Source organism: Zingiber officinale, chromosome 4B, assembly GCF_018446385.1.
Source record: "Zingiber officinale cultivar Zhangliang chromosome 4B, Zo_v1.1, whole genome shotgun sequence".
Taxonomy (NCBI): domain Eukaryota; kingdom Viridiplantae; phylum Streptophyta; class Magnoliopsida; order Zingiberales; family Zingiberaceae; genus Zingiber; species Zingiber officinale.
Genome location: NC_055993.1, coordinates 113,742,008 through 113,759,805, shown reverse-complemented (window position 1 = coordinate 113,759,805; position 17,798 = coordinate 113,742,008). Strand labels below are relative to the sequence as shown.

Genomic DNA, 17,798 nt, shown 5'->3' with positions numbered 1-17,798 from the left:
GAATTAAGTATAACCAATAAGTATTTTTAATTTATTAACCAAACTTAATTTAAATTATTAAATTAAATTTTTATCAGTAAAAAATTAAAAATTACGAATCAAATTTTAATTAAAAATAAAAATAAATTACCAACCAAATCTAACTTTAATATTAAAAAATTAAATTATCAATCAAATCTAATACAAGTAAACAAAAGAAAACGATCAAATTTAACTTTAATCTAAAAAAAATAAAAATTATTAGTTAAATCTAAAAATTTTAAATTATTGAGCAAATATAATTTAATTAGTAAAAAATTAAAATTAGCGGTGAAAATAAATATTGACTAAAATTTATTTAGCCATAATTTTTAATATTTAATATCCAAATTAATATATATATATATATATATATATATATATATATATATATATATATATATATAAAATTTGATGGACCCCAATATAATAAGGGCATAGGCATAGGCCTTAATGGCCTATGCCTTGAGCTTGCCTTAGATGTACCTTGACCCAGTAGGTGCTCTGTACTAGACCGGTGAGCTAGTCGTAACACTTGGCCCGTAGGTGTGGCCGGAGATGATAAACTATCTCAGGTTAGTCTCCTTTGATATTAACATATAATGACAGATAGAAATGACATATGTAAAAATGGGAGCTGTAGCCTCCTTGTACCTTGGCCCGTAGGAGTAGGACTTTATATAGCTTGAAGGATCGGATTGGATGGAGAATTGGTCGATGTGAAACTGGGGGCAGTACAAGACCGGAGGTCACACAAAGCCTAAGAGCTGGAACATATCAAAGGTTCGAAGGTTGGAACTATATCAGCTCACAGGCCGGACACCATATCGACTTGAAGGCCATAGCAAATAAACAAGACGGAACCGAAACAGGTGATTAGTGCCGAAACGAGACAGTGGGCAAATCTAAGAACCCAGGCGACTGCTGCCCGGAGGGTGGTGGCTATGGAGGAGGTGGGTGGAGGTGGTAGTCGCTGGAGGTGACAGTGCTGGAGAGTGCCCTGGGTGGCCGACAGAAGCAACCAGAGGTGCACTGAAGGCGGTGGCGCATGGGCTGCATGGTCCAATCGACAGTGAAGGCGATGCAAGGGGCAAAAGGCGAAGGAGGTGAAGCGGGGAGTGGCGCTTGGCCGCTGGATGCGATGGTTGTCGCTAGGGAGAGAGGAAGAGAGGAGAGGGGCGATCCGGTCACGGAGGTGGCCGCCATCAACGACGGATGGCGTCGGAGGCTGCGCTTGCAGGAGTGAGGTAGTCTTCCTCAACGTGAGGCGGCAACGCTGGAAAAACACGAAGAAGCGAGAGAGAGAGAGAGGCGTATGAGGTTTCCAATGAGGTGGCGGCGCTGAACGGGGGGCAATGTCGTCCGTGCCTCGTGGCTGCGGCGGAGGTGAAATAACCCAGCCTAAGCCCCACTTTCTTAACTCCATTAGGACTTCCATTGTTTAATTCCCAACTAGGTCTTCCACTATCTAGCCCCGCTAAGATTTTCTATTACCTTGTCTAACCTCTAGTTAGGACTTTCTCAGTCAAATATCCGATTCTAGCTTGACCTATTTGATTTTTCTCTCGTATATTATCAAATATCAAAATTTAAATTTAAACCAATTTAAACTTAATTAAACTGATCAACTTTTGACTAGAAAAATGATAACACCAATATATATTATAACAATTATTCTTAATTATTGCAATAAAACATATCATGGGATCCTTTTTTTTGACTTTTTATTAAGAATATTCTTTTAACTATTTATATAACTTTTAATTCTTATAAAAAAATTATAATCAAGAAAATTACTAAAAAAAATCTCAGTTTATGTTTCATTAAAATACAGAAGCATGCTAAACACCGATTATGAACAGGTAAGAGAAGGAGTGCTGGTCATTTTCTTTTCGCTAATAAGACGCCGCGTTTTAAATTTTACAGGTCTGTGCGAGCGCAGATGCTACATCGGTTAAATTTCATTGCCGATTTATTCACGTCGCATACGTGCGTGCACACTTGTTTGCAACTACCAACGTCCAAAATTAAAGTAGACAGAAATGAAGAACCCTCACACTGCATTTACTAGAAGCTCGACAGTGCCAACCACCCGGGCCCAAGACTTTGTCAATGCATTCAGATCGAATCAGCCAAGTAACTCAAGTTGAGTCAGCCGATTCATGGACGAGCTTGATTTGAGTTAGTCCATGTCACATTCAAGTTAAGTCCAATTGTCCAAATCTACGACTAGACTCGGATCAAATCTCTCCCGAGCTCGGATTGATGTAACACGGCGGTTATAATATAATGGCGTCAGTTATCAAAGGCCACGCCCTTTGATGAAGAGGAAAAATGTAGGTTCCTTGGAAATTCTGACCACCTCTTCGCTCTATGTATAAAGTCAACGGCGGAGTCCAGCATTAGCTTACCAGGCTATACCTCAGGGGCTCATTCAAATGATTATTAGATTAATTTTACTTGTTCACACCTAGTATTTTGAATTTTCAAATGGAAAGAAAAAGCTTTTAGCCCGGGAGCGCATTCAGATGTTTTAGCTCGGACAGGTTCCCATTCCTGACTCCGCCAAAGTATAAGGTAATGGTAGCAACATTGAGAGGTACACGATGACATTTAACATTATTATTTTCGCTTCATTATCATCTCCTTCCAACTCTTCTTTAAAATTTGATTTGAGCGTAGTAGGAATTTCGTCAAGGTCCATCTTGACTTCCCTTCTAATCCTTTCTTTAGTTCTTTCAATAGTCATATTTAGAGATCTTCATTAGAGTCCTTACATTGTTCGGCCCAACAACTGTTGGCGCTACAACCGCAAGATCTGACCACCGCTTGATCCAATAAGAGCCAACATGATAGAGCCAACCCGATAGGAGTCGACCTAATGCCCATCTGACCTATCGAAAGAGCTCTGTCATAAATATATCAAGGAGTCAGTTCATCTCCAGATCTCAACTGAATCATCCTTAATTGCCCTTTGTGTTTTACCATGGTATCACATCTATAGGAATATTTGTAGGGATCTAGAGCGCTAAAGAAGCTTAAGCGTAGCGAAAAATTAACTAGATCCTCTCCAGAAGATTCATATGAAGGAGAAAATAATCATATACTAAAATTTACATGAGAGGTATACCTTTGTTGCATGTCCTTTACTATCCCGACAACAACCTTTTCTTTGGATCTAAATCTCAGCCTGATCAAGCGTCCGCGCTTCTACGGTATCCACACGAACATATCCTTCGCTCGTCACATGAACGAAGCCTTCGGAGAATAACCATCTTCTTGTGCTAGCAAGAAATATGGTTCGGCCAAAACTTGAAGAATCGACCATGGAGGAAGGAGGAAGAAGAAGATCAAGAGTAACTTTCACATCTCTTTCCATCTTATGAAAAAATAAATCCAAAAATCTATTTATATTCATCCCATGAATACCAAGGATTTTTATCTCTTTGTATTCCTCTTAATGGGTTCAATTTATTATATTGGATTAACCATTAATCTAATAATCAAATAAATCTAACCTATTGAGTCTAATCCATTAATCCAATGTGTCTAATTCGGATTGGACTCAATCCAATGAATGAGTTCATTTGAGTCTAACTCAATGAGTAACCCAAAAGGCCTAATCATCTCATGATTGACTCTTAGGGCTAATAACTAATAACATTGTTCTATTTTTTTTTTTGATAATCTAGGTAATAACTCTTCGAACCGATTAATTTTGAAAGTCATCAATCCAATCCTATAAAAATTTTCTACCACAATCAAAATAAATTAAAAAACACTCATGGATGCCCATCCATAATCAGCTTTCTTAGATTTATCATCCCACGGACAAAAATTCTTACGAATATGTCTCAGGTTGAGATTCAAACGATATACAATTAACCATTTAAAAGGTTTGACCTCTATACATAGCCCAGAGACATAATCCCAGCGTGATGTTCTAAAGCAATACTTGAAACAAGGAATTGGAGGACGTAGCACATTTTACAATTTGCACCTATTTATTTTCTAAAACCACCCATTTGTGGATTCATCATTAATTCATACCTGCCTAAGGTATAGCAGAGTTGATTATTACATGACCGATTTATAAAATTGAGCAAACTTCAAATTCTGACAAAGACTGAAGAATTACTCTAATGTGATAGTTAGTTATGATTTCTTAATTTACTCTTTCCGGATAATGTGAGACAATCATGGGGTACCGTCAAGATGATGGATTTCACATACATAATTTTCCATTAATATATTAATTTTCTAAATTTTTCAGTACTTTATGTTTATTAATCATATTCTTTTACTAAAAATATTTGATAGTTATAGAAATCTCAAATTCGTATCAAATAATTATTATTGCACTTCTAGAATCCCCTTAAATCAATCTAATAAAGCTAGGAATGATAATTTTCTGAATGGGTTGCCATTGGGAACACCCGAAATGAGAATGGGTTAGAGAATCTTTTCAAGTATGAGTTTAGATTCTAATTTTTTTTAAATCTTTACAGTTGAATGGGGCGGATATGGATATTATCCCCTCCCAAATGTGCGCTAATAATAATAATAATAATAATAATAATAATAATGGAGTTTAATAGTTTGCTATTGATTAAATGGTTATTAATGTTATTATATATCTATTGGTTAATTAATATTAATATTTATATGTGATTGAATTTTTTTTATTAATATATTTATGAAGGGTTGAAAATTGAAAACTTTTTTGGTGAAATTAATGGATAATGGATATTTAAAGCGGGGATTCGAATGGGGATGGAGATTTAATCCTTGTGTGGTCGGGGGATGGGAGTTCTCTGATTAGATCGAATTGGGAATGAGAGCAAGGATATAATTTGAGGGCGGGGATGAAGATGACAAACTCACCCCGCCCATTGTCATCCGTAGGTGGAGAAGTTTAACAAAAGATGATTATACTCTATGCGCCCCTCACAATCCTTCCTTATATTATGTGAAGGGAACTAAATCAAGGGGTCAACTTATAGTAGACCGTCAAATGGCGGAGGAGGTGGGAGGGATTTTTCTTGAAGACATGCACTCTCCGAGAATTGATCTCTGCCATATTGTACCAAATCTAGTATCCTCTAATCAACTGAGCACCTCGTGGGATCCCTTGAATTAATTTGTTGTATTATAGTAAAAGATGATTACTCTCAATCTAGATGAACCTCGCAGTTCATTCTTAGGTTATGTGAAGAGAGGTAAATTACAGAGTCAGCTTATAGCCGTCGCCAAGTACTGGTTAGGCCCCTTGAATCAATTTGTTGTAGCAAAAGGTGATTACACTCACCTTAGACGCCCCTCATAATTCGTCTCCAGGTTATATGAAGGGAAGTAAATCACATGGTCAGCTTATAGTCGACCATCAAGTGGTTAGGGTGTGGGAGAAGCTCCATGACACTACAATGTGCAAAAGCTAGTTGCTTACTTCTACAATGTATAGAAGCTAGTTGCTAGCTTATATAATGACGACTTTATATCATTTTGATTTTACTTTTTTTAATGATAACCTGATTAAAATAATATTTTAACAAATAAATCAAATGACGAGGACTCCATGATATTCATTACATTTCAAGTGAATATAATTTAATCATAATTCATAATCAAGCGTATATAAGTTAGCATGTAATTTCTACAACGTATAATAGCTAACTGCTAACTTCTACACGTTATAGAAGCTAGCCGACAACTTCTACACGTTGTAGAAGCTAGCCGACAACTTCTACACGTTGTAGAAAGCTAGCCGACATCTTTTACACGTTGTAGAAACTAACCGATATCTTCTACAATAATGTGGAATTCAGGGGTATTTTCAGAATAAAATCATAAGAGAGATATAGAGAGACGCTCATTTGACTTTTTTTTTTAAAAAAATATTAATATGATGTTTATGTTAATTTGAGGCATCCTTTTAAGTTTTACCTTTTTTAATCTAATTTTGTGTATTAGTGTCATCAAACATTTTTTTTAACTAAAGTTATTTAATTTAATCACTTTTTAACCAAAAGTGTTGAATAGTTAGAGGGTGTCTTTAGTTTAAATTATCATGCATAATTTTAATTATTTGATTATTGTGTAATTATATAACAAAGATTATAAGAAATAAAATATAATTTAATATTATTTAGTTCAACTTTGGAATACACATTTGGGAAAAAAATTAAATTTTTTTTGTTAACTCCAAAATCTCACACTTACAAATAATCACATTCCAAATTATATTCCCATTATATAAGAATCATTCATTACTCAACCAAATATAATTAAATAATATAACCTTAGATAATCAAAATTATAAATAAAAATTTTCAATTAAACCTACCCTGTAGATTTTAGATTTCATGCTAAATATAGCAGGATCATTATTACACTTGGGATTCCCTTGAATCGGTTAATATTTGTTTTTTTTTAATTTTAATACTTTTAGAGTTGTCAAATACTTTTGCCAAAATTTATTTTATGAACATAGAAGTTTCGAATTCATACTATTTTTTTTTTCAATATTTTGAGAGCTCTATCATTGTTGAGCACTTTTGCGCCTACGAGATACTATTTAATTCTTAAAATCCTAATACGTGTCTCCATGTTAATTTTTATAGATTTTGAGTCTTTTGGCAAATTAACTAGAGACGTTTCAATCATTTTTAGGCTTTAGGCAAAAAAAAAAAATAATAATAATATTTTTTTAAAATTTTTAAAAATAAAATTTATATAAAATTTAATTTTCTAAAAGTTTGTAATTATATTTTTATAAGTGTGATAATAAATCTTTTTCAAGTGATAAAATTATTAAAGTATTTATTTTTTTAAGAGAATGTAAGTAAATTTTTTTCTGCAGGAGTATTATATTGATGCATTAAGAAAAACTTTAATATTCTGTAAGGTGCATTAAGTGTTATTTTTAATTCTAAATTTATTATTATTAACTTTAAATTCTAAAAATAAATAAAAATCATCAATATCAAATAACATACGACAGATTATTGATCTACGTTGAAAAGTTCCAAAATCGCCAAATCACAATAAAATAAAAAGTGGAGACGTGACACAGCCCTTGCCCTAAGCGAACAGCCGACTACTGCTGTTCTTCCCCGCTCGCGCAGGCAGAACGATGTTTGCTTCTGGTCTCCGATTTGGATCTCTCCCACAGGTCTCGCCTGTCTTTCGTATGGGAGAATCGGCATGGATCGGATGACTCTGTTCCGGAGCGGCGTCACCGCCGAGGCGGCTCTTACTGTCATTCCTTCGGTAGGGTCTGCCGTCTTCCAATCCCTAAACGAGTACGGTAAAATAAATTTGTGCTTGGCTATTGACTATGTCGTCTGTTCCGCCGACGGGATCGCCAGTCGCGGCCTCATTCACATGGCTGCGGCCGCGCTCGATCTCGTGAAATCTGGCATCCGGATGAGTGTGTTCATGTTAATTAAGTCTTCTAGAGTTTCGATCCTGGCTCTACCGGATCCGGTTAACTGGCATCTCGCGATCGACAAGTCCTATTTGACGAAGATCCATAATTTCTACTACTGTTTAGTTCAACACAAATTTCTCTCGGAATAATTTCAGATCTACTCGTCGAAGTACAAGAGCATCTCCACTTATTCAGTCTCTTGCTAAAAGACCAAAGGGTCCGAAGATCGGTGCTGACACTGCTACGAGCCTACGATACAAAGCTCTAGGGAGTTGGAAGTTCGGATTTTATTAGTTATTGAAGAAGTATTACTGTGATATCGTTGGCCCTGAGTATGCTATCAAATATAACACTCTAGATACCTGTCCGGTTCTGCTTCTGCTGAGGTGACTGCTGACGTTGCACCCTGCCCCTTTGAGGCTGTTAAGTGCGAGTGCTGAGGGTTTGCTTGAGATTTGAGTGATGGACTACTCAGTTTTGTTAAATCAGAAGGAGCATTGGTGTATGATCTTTTCTTATTGGCTCTTGATTAAATTTTCATTTGATCTGCTTGATAATTAAGATCGGGTTCTTAATGCAGGTTGTACTAGGTGGCTTCTCCCACTTCAAGAATGTCAGATTTCTCATGAGTTTATTTTTTTTTTGTTACACTCTTTGATTTTGATTAGCTTTTTATGATTGTTATTTTGTTTATTGTGTATTCTTTCTAGACCATAAATTCATATTTGCAAATGTCAAGATAAGTAAAAAAAAAAGGCTTTTTTTTGCATGTTCTTGATGAAAACTGTTACTAAGAAATGTGGTTCATCCATCATGATAACTGTCATGCCGGTAACTTGCAAGCGTCACAATTGTCCTTCCAATTGATCCTTTCTGTTACTAGGGAAATCTTATATGGCTTAGTTTGACAATACTTTGGACTCTAGATTTTATTCCCTTCTATTTTTGGTTTCTTCTTGAGTCACTCCCTATGAATATTGATACAAGTAAATTAAGCCATGTGTTTCAACTACTTGGATTGACCACTAGATGTCACTCTACCACCGACCTCTATTGAAGGAAATTCTCATTAGCAATACTTGTTAATTTAACTAACCATATTTGTTTACATTGACAGTGCTATATTTTCTTATATTTACTGTTGTTTTTTGATTAACAGATCCAGACAACTATTTTTTATGAATTAACTATTTTTAAGAAAAAAACTATGGACCAAGTTAAGTGAATTTTCAATAGCTGTTTTAAATTTCTCCAAAACTAGATTTATGAAATTTCACAAATGAACATGCCTTAGTGTTAAGCTTCCTTGTATAATACCTTTGACCAATTCACTCTTTCCATTGGCAATGGAACATAATTAAAACTATCTGCATTTCCTGCTTTTTATTCTCTACCTTTGTCATTACTTTTGTTGCCTCCATGTATCTTTATTCTAATTCTGTGTGAATGCCAAAAAAAATAGAATTCATGCATATTACTAAATATTTTTTTTTCTTTAAGATGTAGTCACAAGGTTTTAACATCAGGAACACAAAATTGAAGGTATTGGAATGCTCATTGTTTTGTTCCTGTAATTGATTACCAGATGTTTTAACTGATTATCACTCTATTGTTTTATTTAGTCTTGAAGGCAGAAAAAGTTTTAGAATCACTTACACGTTTATACTAGATTACTATTTTTTGAAATCTATTCCATATTCATTAATGACTTAGGCATTCTCCTTTTCCATTCTATTAAAATCCACTAATTCAATCATGCTCATCTCGCCAAGGATTTATATATATAAGTTTGGCCTGTTTTTTCTCATTATTCTTCTCTTAACATTCAAATAATTTACAGGTGTTTAATGTTGTTATTTTCTTTCATGCATGATTGTCTTTTACCTTTAATCATATACTATTGCTAGTATATGAATGCATTATGTAGGGTAAACCAACTATTAATGATATTTGATCAGCACATTTCTGGTAAGAAACCCCTTCCCAAACTATGCTTTTTTTTCAATTTGCTTTCTTTCTCACTTAATCCATTTTGTAAGGCCATGTAGGTTGGCTTCATGCCTATGCTAAAGATTTTGGCCATGTAACGTCAGGAATTGTGGTTTTCATAATATTAGGCTTCTCTTACATCACGCAATTTGAAAAAAGGCATATGTTGGTACCATGATGAGATCATTTAAAACTTGTTGAAACTGCCTACAAATAATCTTTTTTCACAACCAAAGAGCTGGTGTAGCAAACAATCCAGCTTAGATTGAGTTTTGTTGGTGTTTTTCTGTGTGATTGTTTCTCATTTTGTGGGCAATCTTTTCTCTTTCCTAAACACAATGCCAAGGGCTGTTGGTGATGTACGGTTTGTCATTTTTCTCATTTGAATTTTCATGTTTAATTTTTCATGTACAGAATGTCTTTTCCCATAAACTAGGCTGTGAATAAACTTGGGCTAGTTTTGCTAGCGAGCTTTCCCTTGGTATAATAATGAGTGGAACTCCAATGGTGCTCAATGGGGAACTATGACGCATTCAAAGTTTTGGTTGGCCTGTAAGTACCCTCGTATTTCTTACTCCTGTTGATGTGAAACTAATATGCTTTACACAACTGGAGTGGCTCTGCTGCTTTTCCTGTTGCACAGGTTTGATGACATGAAAGCGGTTGCTTAATTGTGTAGAGATTCTTTTTGCAGCCTTAAAGTTTTTTGTCAACCATTTCTGTGATTAGATTTATATTCTTTCAGAACAATGCATTATTTACTTTCAAGATTTATCGATATCTTTTCTATGATCTGTTCTTATTTCCCTGACCATTCATTACATATGGTGATATTGCATTTGGAATCCCATAAAATAGAAAGGTTTTCAATAGGTATGGATTCTTGACTCTTCTATAGAGGCAAGTTTTGAAACTTTTTTTCTCATTCTCTTGAGATTTCCATGTCAATGTTTTATTATATGTTTATCTTATGTGTATCTTATAGATGGAAGCCTCACTAACACTATTCCCTACTAGATTCTAATACTATTAACACCCTTTGCACAGTTGTTTAGAACAATTCCCTACAATGCTAAACTGCATTGGCCGGTTAAAACTAAAGCTAAGGTTGCCAATTTGGACAGCCACAGGTTATAGGGTTTGGGTTAGGCAATTTTCAATAGCAACATTGAAGCTTATGCAATGCAATATGGTACATGCATACAAGAAACTAGCACAAGGAAGAAAAGAAGGGGAGCATGTATGACATAAATGTTCACCCGATACAATCTTCCAATAGTTAAAGCTGTATTTTCCTGCTTGCAATCCTACAAGAAAGTTTCGCAAGTCTCAAGATACAGGACATGTATTTTCCTGATTACGATACTACAAGAAAGTTTAGCAAGTCTCAAGATACAGGACATGTAAATCAATAAATTATAAGACAAGGAAGAAAAGGGGGCTTATATTGACAAATGTTCACCCAATACCAATCTTTGGATAGTTGGAACTCTATTTTCTTGCTCGTGATACTTTGAGAAAGTATTGCAATTTTCAAGATACATGACATGGGACGTTAAAAGGAAAAATCTATAGCACAAGAAATGAAAGGGAGGTTATACTTGACTTAAATGCTCTCCCGATGCAATCTATTTTTCCTGCTTGTCATACTGCACGAAAGTTTTACATGTCTGAAGATATTGACATGAAAAATGAAAAGTACTATATACGAGGGGAAAGAAGAAAAAAACAGGAATAGAATACAAGATATGAGGATGCTTTCCCAAGAGCCCTCATCCTCGACCTGTTCTCGTGCAGATCTTCCTCTCTTGCAGGATCCATACTTTTCCGGCTTCTCTTCCCTCCCTTAATTGGGAAGACTCTCCTTTCCGGCACTAATCTTTCCTTTACAAACACTTGCCACAAGCGTCTTTTGAAGACCTCTAATTTATAGGTAATTGATTAAAAATTGTGTATGTTTATTATTTACTCGTATTATTTGCTTAAAATGAGTCTCAAGAAGGTGTATTATTTAATTAAAAATTGATTAAATTTGATTTCTTATTGTTGGTTATTCATTGAAGGGGTTGTTTTGGTACAACGGTAAAATTTGATCTCTTTTATTATTAGTTATTCATTATTAACTATTTGTTTGTTGGTCACATATTGTAGCCTTTTCAAAAGATTTTGTATGTTATTAACATGAATGTTTGCTTAAAAAAAAGTATATATTCATTAATAAATAACGGTTATGCTGCCAAATTATCAGAATTATTTGTGTTTTGTAGTATTGATCATTCCAACGAGTGTGGTTTCTACAAATATTACCTCGATGGATAGGTTTAGTGAAAAATCTAATAGAAGCGTCATGGGTAGCTGGTGCGAGGTAAGCAGGATACACGGTTTTTTTTTTCTTCAATCAAAAAGTTACTTTCACTAATATTCTGAGGAAAACAATAATAATGGATTAAGTATTTGATCCTTTTGGATGTTCCAAAAATTGTTATGGGCTCTTCAAGATGAGAATATGTGACTGATATTGGATTCTATTTTAAAACAAAATTTTAGTGAAAGCCCGTGAAAATGAAATTGTAAACTGTTCATGATATGTAGATGGTGCATAGCGATTGAAAAGTAAATGGGCAGCAACTGTCTATAGCTTTCTACATTTTGAAATCACTAATGCAAGGCTGCGGGCTCAAACACTGGCAAATTGCCAAACCGTGTTCCCAAGTTTTAAAAATTCCCAGGGTGAACTATTGTTTGTTATTTACCAAACAATTGTCTCTTTTTAAAAATTTCTTTTCCGTTAACAATATATCAAAAATTATTGGGCCGCTGTAATTGGCCATCTTGACCTCTGGCCACAAAATCGTGACTAGGCTAGAAGTCGCGTGGCCAGGCCGTGCAGCTAGACTACTAGCTGTGACCTCTGGCCTTGTGGCCGGCCTGGCCATGATTTTGTAGCCGGCCTTCATGGTTGTTATGTTAGCTGCGGACATGTTACCCTCTTTGAGAATTTTTAAAAATTAGATATGTGGTTTAGTAATTTGTAGTCCAAACATTGGAATGAAAAAAGAAAATAAAATCAGTGTTCGAAATTGCTCCCTAGGCGGCCGCCTAGGCGCTGTGCGGCAGGATGCCGCGCTGGAAACCAGCGAGGCGGAAGCCCTAGGCGGCTGGGCCGCCTAGGCGGTCCTCGGCGGGTTCGGCGGGCTCGGCAGGCTCGGCAGGCTAAGCTTTTTAAGGCATTATAAATCCGATTTGTAGGTATTTGCCAGGCGTTTGTAGGCGTTCGTTTGTTTCATCGCCCCGGCTGTTCGTCTTCCCTGAACCCTGATCGCGTTGCTTTTGGTAAGTTTTTGTTTCAGTTCATTTTTGTTTCATCGCCCGTTTTTTTTTTCTCAAATCTTCGTCGCGGCAACACCGGATGCATCGCAGGTGTCAGACGCTGCTGGAAGCTTCGCCGGACGCGCCGGACGCGTCCGGCGAAGTCCGGCATTGCTTAGAGCAACGCCGGTAGAGTCGCGATGCTTCTGGCTGTGCCAAAAGCTTTCCGCGCGACGCTGGAAGCAACGCCGGACTTCGTCGGACGCATCGGACTCGTCAGGCGAAGCTTCCGGCAACGCCGGAGCCCTCCCGCGAGCCGCCGGTGGCAGCCCGTGTCGTCCGCCGTCCGCGCCGTCGCGAGACTCGCGAAAGAGACGCGGTTTTAGCTTTTTTTTTTTTTTCTTTTAGATTTAATAAATTAAAACAATTCCTATCTCCTAACGGGGATAATTTTAATAAGGTTGAGTTCATAAACCCTAATAAAATTAAGATCCCAATTAAATATATTTAAAATTTATCTTTTTTATAATAAATATTATTAATTTATATAAAACAAATTTAAATATATAAAATTATATATAAAATTCTAATAACCATTTACACTTTATCAGATTTAAAAATATAAAAATATTAAAAATTAAAAACATATAATACATATTAATAAATTAATAAATCATATTTAATTATTTATAAATTATAAATTTTATATATTATAAATTTATATTAATCGGATTTATACATATTAAAATTATATTAAAATTTTAAAATTTTTAATAAATATTATTAATTTATATAAATCATATTTAGAAATTTTATATATTATAAATGTATATTAATCGGATTTATAAATATTAATTATTAAAATTATATTAAAATTCTAATAAATATTATTAATTTATATAAATCAGTTTTAAAAATATGAAAATTAAATTAAAATTTTAAAAATTCTAATAAATATTATTAATTTATATAAATCAGTTTTAAAAATATGAAAATTAAATTAAAATTTTAAAAATTCTAATAAATATTATTAATTTATATATAAGTATATAACAGATTTAATAATATAAAAAATAAAATATATTTAAAATTAAATTTATTTAAACAAATATCTAATAAATTTTATTAATTAGATTAAGATATATAAAAAAATATTCTCAGACTTGTTAATCACTTAATGTTATATTTCATATTTTCATTATTTTGTATTGTATATTTGTTTGATATAGTATAATTAAATTTTATTATCATATTATGTCTTGTTATATATGATTTTTTTTCCTTCAGATTATCTGTTATCAATGGTAAGCAATCCATCTTCGACAGCATCTGTCACTCAACCCGAATCTGGAATTCTTAGAAGAAAATCAAATGACATCGGATGGGAGTTTGGAATATTGATTGATCCTAAGAACCTCGACAAAATTAAATGTAAGTTATGTGGAAAAGCAATGTCAGGAGGAGTGTATAGGATAAAGGAGCACATTGGAAATATATCTGGAAATGTATCGGATTGTCGAAAAGCATCTGAAGAAGACAAAAATAAGTGCAAACAGGCTATTTTAGAAGGGAGGAACAGAAAGAAGAACAAAATAATGGAAGAACAAAGTTGTAGAGCAGAGGTGACTATTTCCGTAGATGAAGAAGAAGGTCTTGAAATTGAAGGGATGGATGGAGTTAAAAAACCTCTTCCACTTGGCCCCATGGATAGATATGCATCGACAATTGCTCCAGAAAATGCAGGCTCTAGTGGAAGTAAAGTGCTTTGGCAAAAAAATATAAATGAGGCTCTTTTCAAAGAGAGAACTCAACAAGTTCAACAATATGTTGGGAGATGGGTTTATGAAAATGGAATCTCATTCAATGCTGTTGATAATGATAGCTTTAAGCAACTAATGGAGGCAGTGGGTCAATTTGGACCAGGATTCAAGCCTCCAACTCAATATCAACTTAGGGAGCCACTATTGAAAGCCGAAGTTGAAAGAACAAAACAATTGCTGAAGAAACATGAAGAAGAATGGGCAAAGAATGGATGCTCGATCATGACAGATGCATGGAGTGATAGAAAAAGAAGAAGCATCTTAAATTTGTGTGTTAATTGCAAGGAGGGTACTACATTTTTAGAGTCTAAGGAATCTTCAGAAGAGGCACATACAGTTGAACTTATTTTTGAGTATGTTGACAAGTGTGTTGAACAAGTAGGAGCTCAGAATATTGTTCAGTTTGTTACAGACAATATGGCTGCAGCTAAATTGATGAGAGAAAAATGACCCGGGATCTTTTGGAGTTCATGTGCAACTCACACTATTAATCTTATGCTTGAAAGTATTGGCAAACTTCCACGATATAAAAAGGTGATTGAGCAGTCCAAGGCTTTTACCATTTTCATCTCTGCTCACCATAAGACTTTATCATTGATGAGAAGTTTCACGAAGAAGAGAGACATAGTCCGACCAGGAGTTACCAGGTTTGCATCAAATTTCCTCACATTGCAAAGTTTGATTGAAAAAAAAGCTAGTTTAAGGGCCATGTTTACAAGTGATATGTGGGAGAAATGTGAATGGTCAAAAACAAACAAAGGAAAATTGGCTTACTCTACAGTGATGAGCATGAGTTTTTGGAATGGTGTAACGCTTTGTTTGAAAATATTTGCTCCTTTGGTAAGAGTTCTTCGATTGGTAGATGGAGATAGAAAGCCATCGATGGGGTTTCTATATGGGGAGCTTCTTCAAGCTAAAGAAGATATCAAGGTGGCTCTGAATAACGTGGAATCAAATTATCAGCCTATCATAGTCATTATTGAGTCAAAAATGAAGGATAGACTTGATACATCATTGCATACCACTGTATTTTTGCTGAATCCTTATTTTTACTACAAAGATAGTTCGATTGCTCTTTATGAGGAGGTCGCGATGGGGATTTTTGAATGCATGGACACTTTGCATGCCAATGAGTTAGATTTACAAGATACAATTATTAACAAGGAATTTTCAAAATATAGAAATAAGACTGGGTTATTTGGAAAAACATTGGCAGTAAAAGCATGTGAAAAAAATGATGATACATTTGATCCATGTGCATGGTGGAGTACATACGGTGCTCACACACCTAACTTGCTAAGGGTGGCATTGAGGATACTTTCATTAACTACAAGTTCATCTAGGTGTGAAAGAAATTGGAGTACATTTGAAGGAGTAAGTTTTAAACTTTCAGTCTACTCTTTAATTAAATTAGTTATAATTTTTAATGTCTATACTGTATATTCAGGTACTAACTATAGTATTTACTTTCTCTGTTTTTTTAGATTCACACAAAGAAAAGAAATAGGTTGGATGCCAACAGGTTGAACAATCTAGTATTTGTCCAATTTAATGCTAGATTGTTGAACAAACAAAAAAGAAAAAAAGAAAGAAATGTTGATGTCCTTCTTGCAAAAGATGCTTCAAATGCACAAGGTTGGATTGTGGATGGTGGGGAAGATGATGAAGTTGAACTAGGTTCCGGGCTCACTTGGCAAATGGTTGATGAAGCAAGTGGAGCAAATGAAAATCTACAACCCCGAAGAAGCTTCCGAGTGAGAGAACTCCATGAAGATGATTTTGAATCCGAAGAAGAAGACGAGGATCACAATAATGATATTGAGTTTGTGTCCGATGAAGAACAAGTTATTGAAAATTATGGAGAAGAAGAAGCAGAATAAATACGAGTCTATGAGATATTATTAGTTGTGTAATTTTGAACTCATTTTGTTAAGACATGATTTATGTTATTTACCAATTATATTTTGCTTAGTGGTTACTAGTTCACAATGCATTGTAATCTTGAATTGAACTATTGCTACTATTTTCCAATGTTCTACTGTTTACTATATGATTATGATAACTTACTGCATGTTCATTTTTTGGTATTGGAAAGTATGTATTTATTTCAGCATACATAGTTAGATTTTCATTGCTATGAAATTGTTTAAGACAACATTTAGATTTACATATAACATTGTCCATAGTCCACATAAAACAAGGGATACCGAGGAATCCGCCTAGCGGCGCCTGGTCCCCGCCTAGGCGGCCTAGGCGCTAGGCACTGGTCTACCGCCCGACTAGCGCTTAGCGAATTTTAGAACCTTGAATAAAATTGTTAGAATTTGCGATGAATTAGATTGCTCTATTTCATATAAATGTACAATAATTCTCTGAATTTTGTTAGCATATGCATCCTGGCAAAATGAACCCATTTATACCATGCAACAAATCAATGCTAGTTATTGATTTTTACCCCGCATGGCTAGCATTAATAACATAAAACCACGTATGATTCTTATGAAGATTTCTTTTTAAATCCTACCCATTTTATTTTGTTGATCTTATACCTATATCAATAGCATCATTGTTGTTTAGTCTATTTGGGATGTACAGTTTGATGACTCTACATATTCAATAACCATGTACATGGTTGGAATCGACTTTATTATTAACGAGGAAACAATAAGATAAACCTTTGTAAACACCCAACCAATAACATTTCCTAAGTTATCATAAGCTTTCATTGTATAGTGATTTCATTTGAGCATCTAAATTTCTAAGAATTTATAAATGAAAGCTCCTATCATTTAGCTATCTCCAATTGATTATAAAAGACTTCTACTTGATTAGAGTATCATAATCGTTGAAAGCTAATGACTCTTTGACTAGTCAACTAATATGAACGTAGACAACCAACTGTTCAATTATCTACTATATAAACATTCTTTGACTATAGAATTTATATTCTTCCAAATTAGTTGTGATTTCTATATAACCAAAATTCCATTCCAATCTAATGAAATTTGGGTAGCCCCTCTTCACTTAGCTTACAATCACCATAAGCATACACATAACTGAATCTCGAGTTGCTCGGCATAACACTACTTGAGACATCATTCTAGAGAAATGTTTAGAATGATATTAAGAAAGACACTAAAAAATGGATGATGGGTTAAGACCGTAGGTTAAAAGGGTAAGCTAAAGAATAGATCAAGAACTTCTCTTCGACTTGAAAATTGGCGGGTTGTGGC

At 34.5% G+C, this 17,798-nt stretch overlaps 1 long non-coding RNA gene and 1 other non-coding gene across 3 annotated transcripts; both read left to right on the top strand.

Annotated features, from left to right (window-relative positions):
- Window positions 1-7,034: 7,034 nt before the first annotated feature.
- On the top strand, window positions 7,035-10,902 carry LOC121976101. 2 transcript variants are annotated; one of them, XR_006110535.1, is made up of 3 exons: window positions 7,040-7,949; window positions 8,028-9,988; window positions 10,080-10,902. It is a non-coding gene; the product is annotated as an uncharacterized LOC121976101 (long non-coding RNA). The 2 variants fall into 2 exon arrangements; XR_006110534.1 differs by having other exon boundaries at window positions 7,035-7,949; window positions 8,028-10,902.
- LOC121978995 lies at window positions 10,668-10,785 on the top strand. The gene has a single exon (XR_006111296.1). It is a non-coding gene; the product is annotated as a small nucleolar RNA snoR104 (small nucleolar RNA).
- Window positions 10,903-17,798: the final 6,896 nt, after the last annotated feature.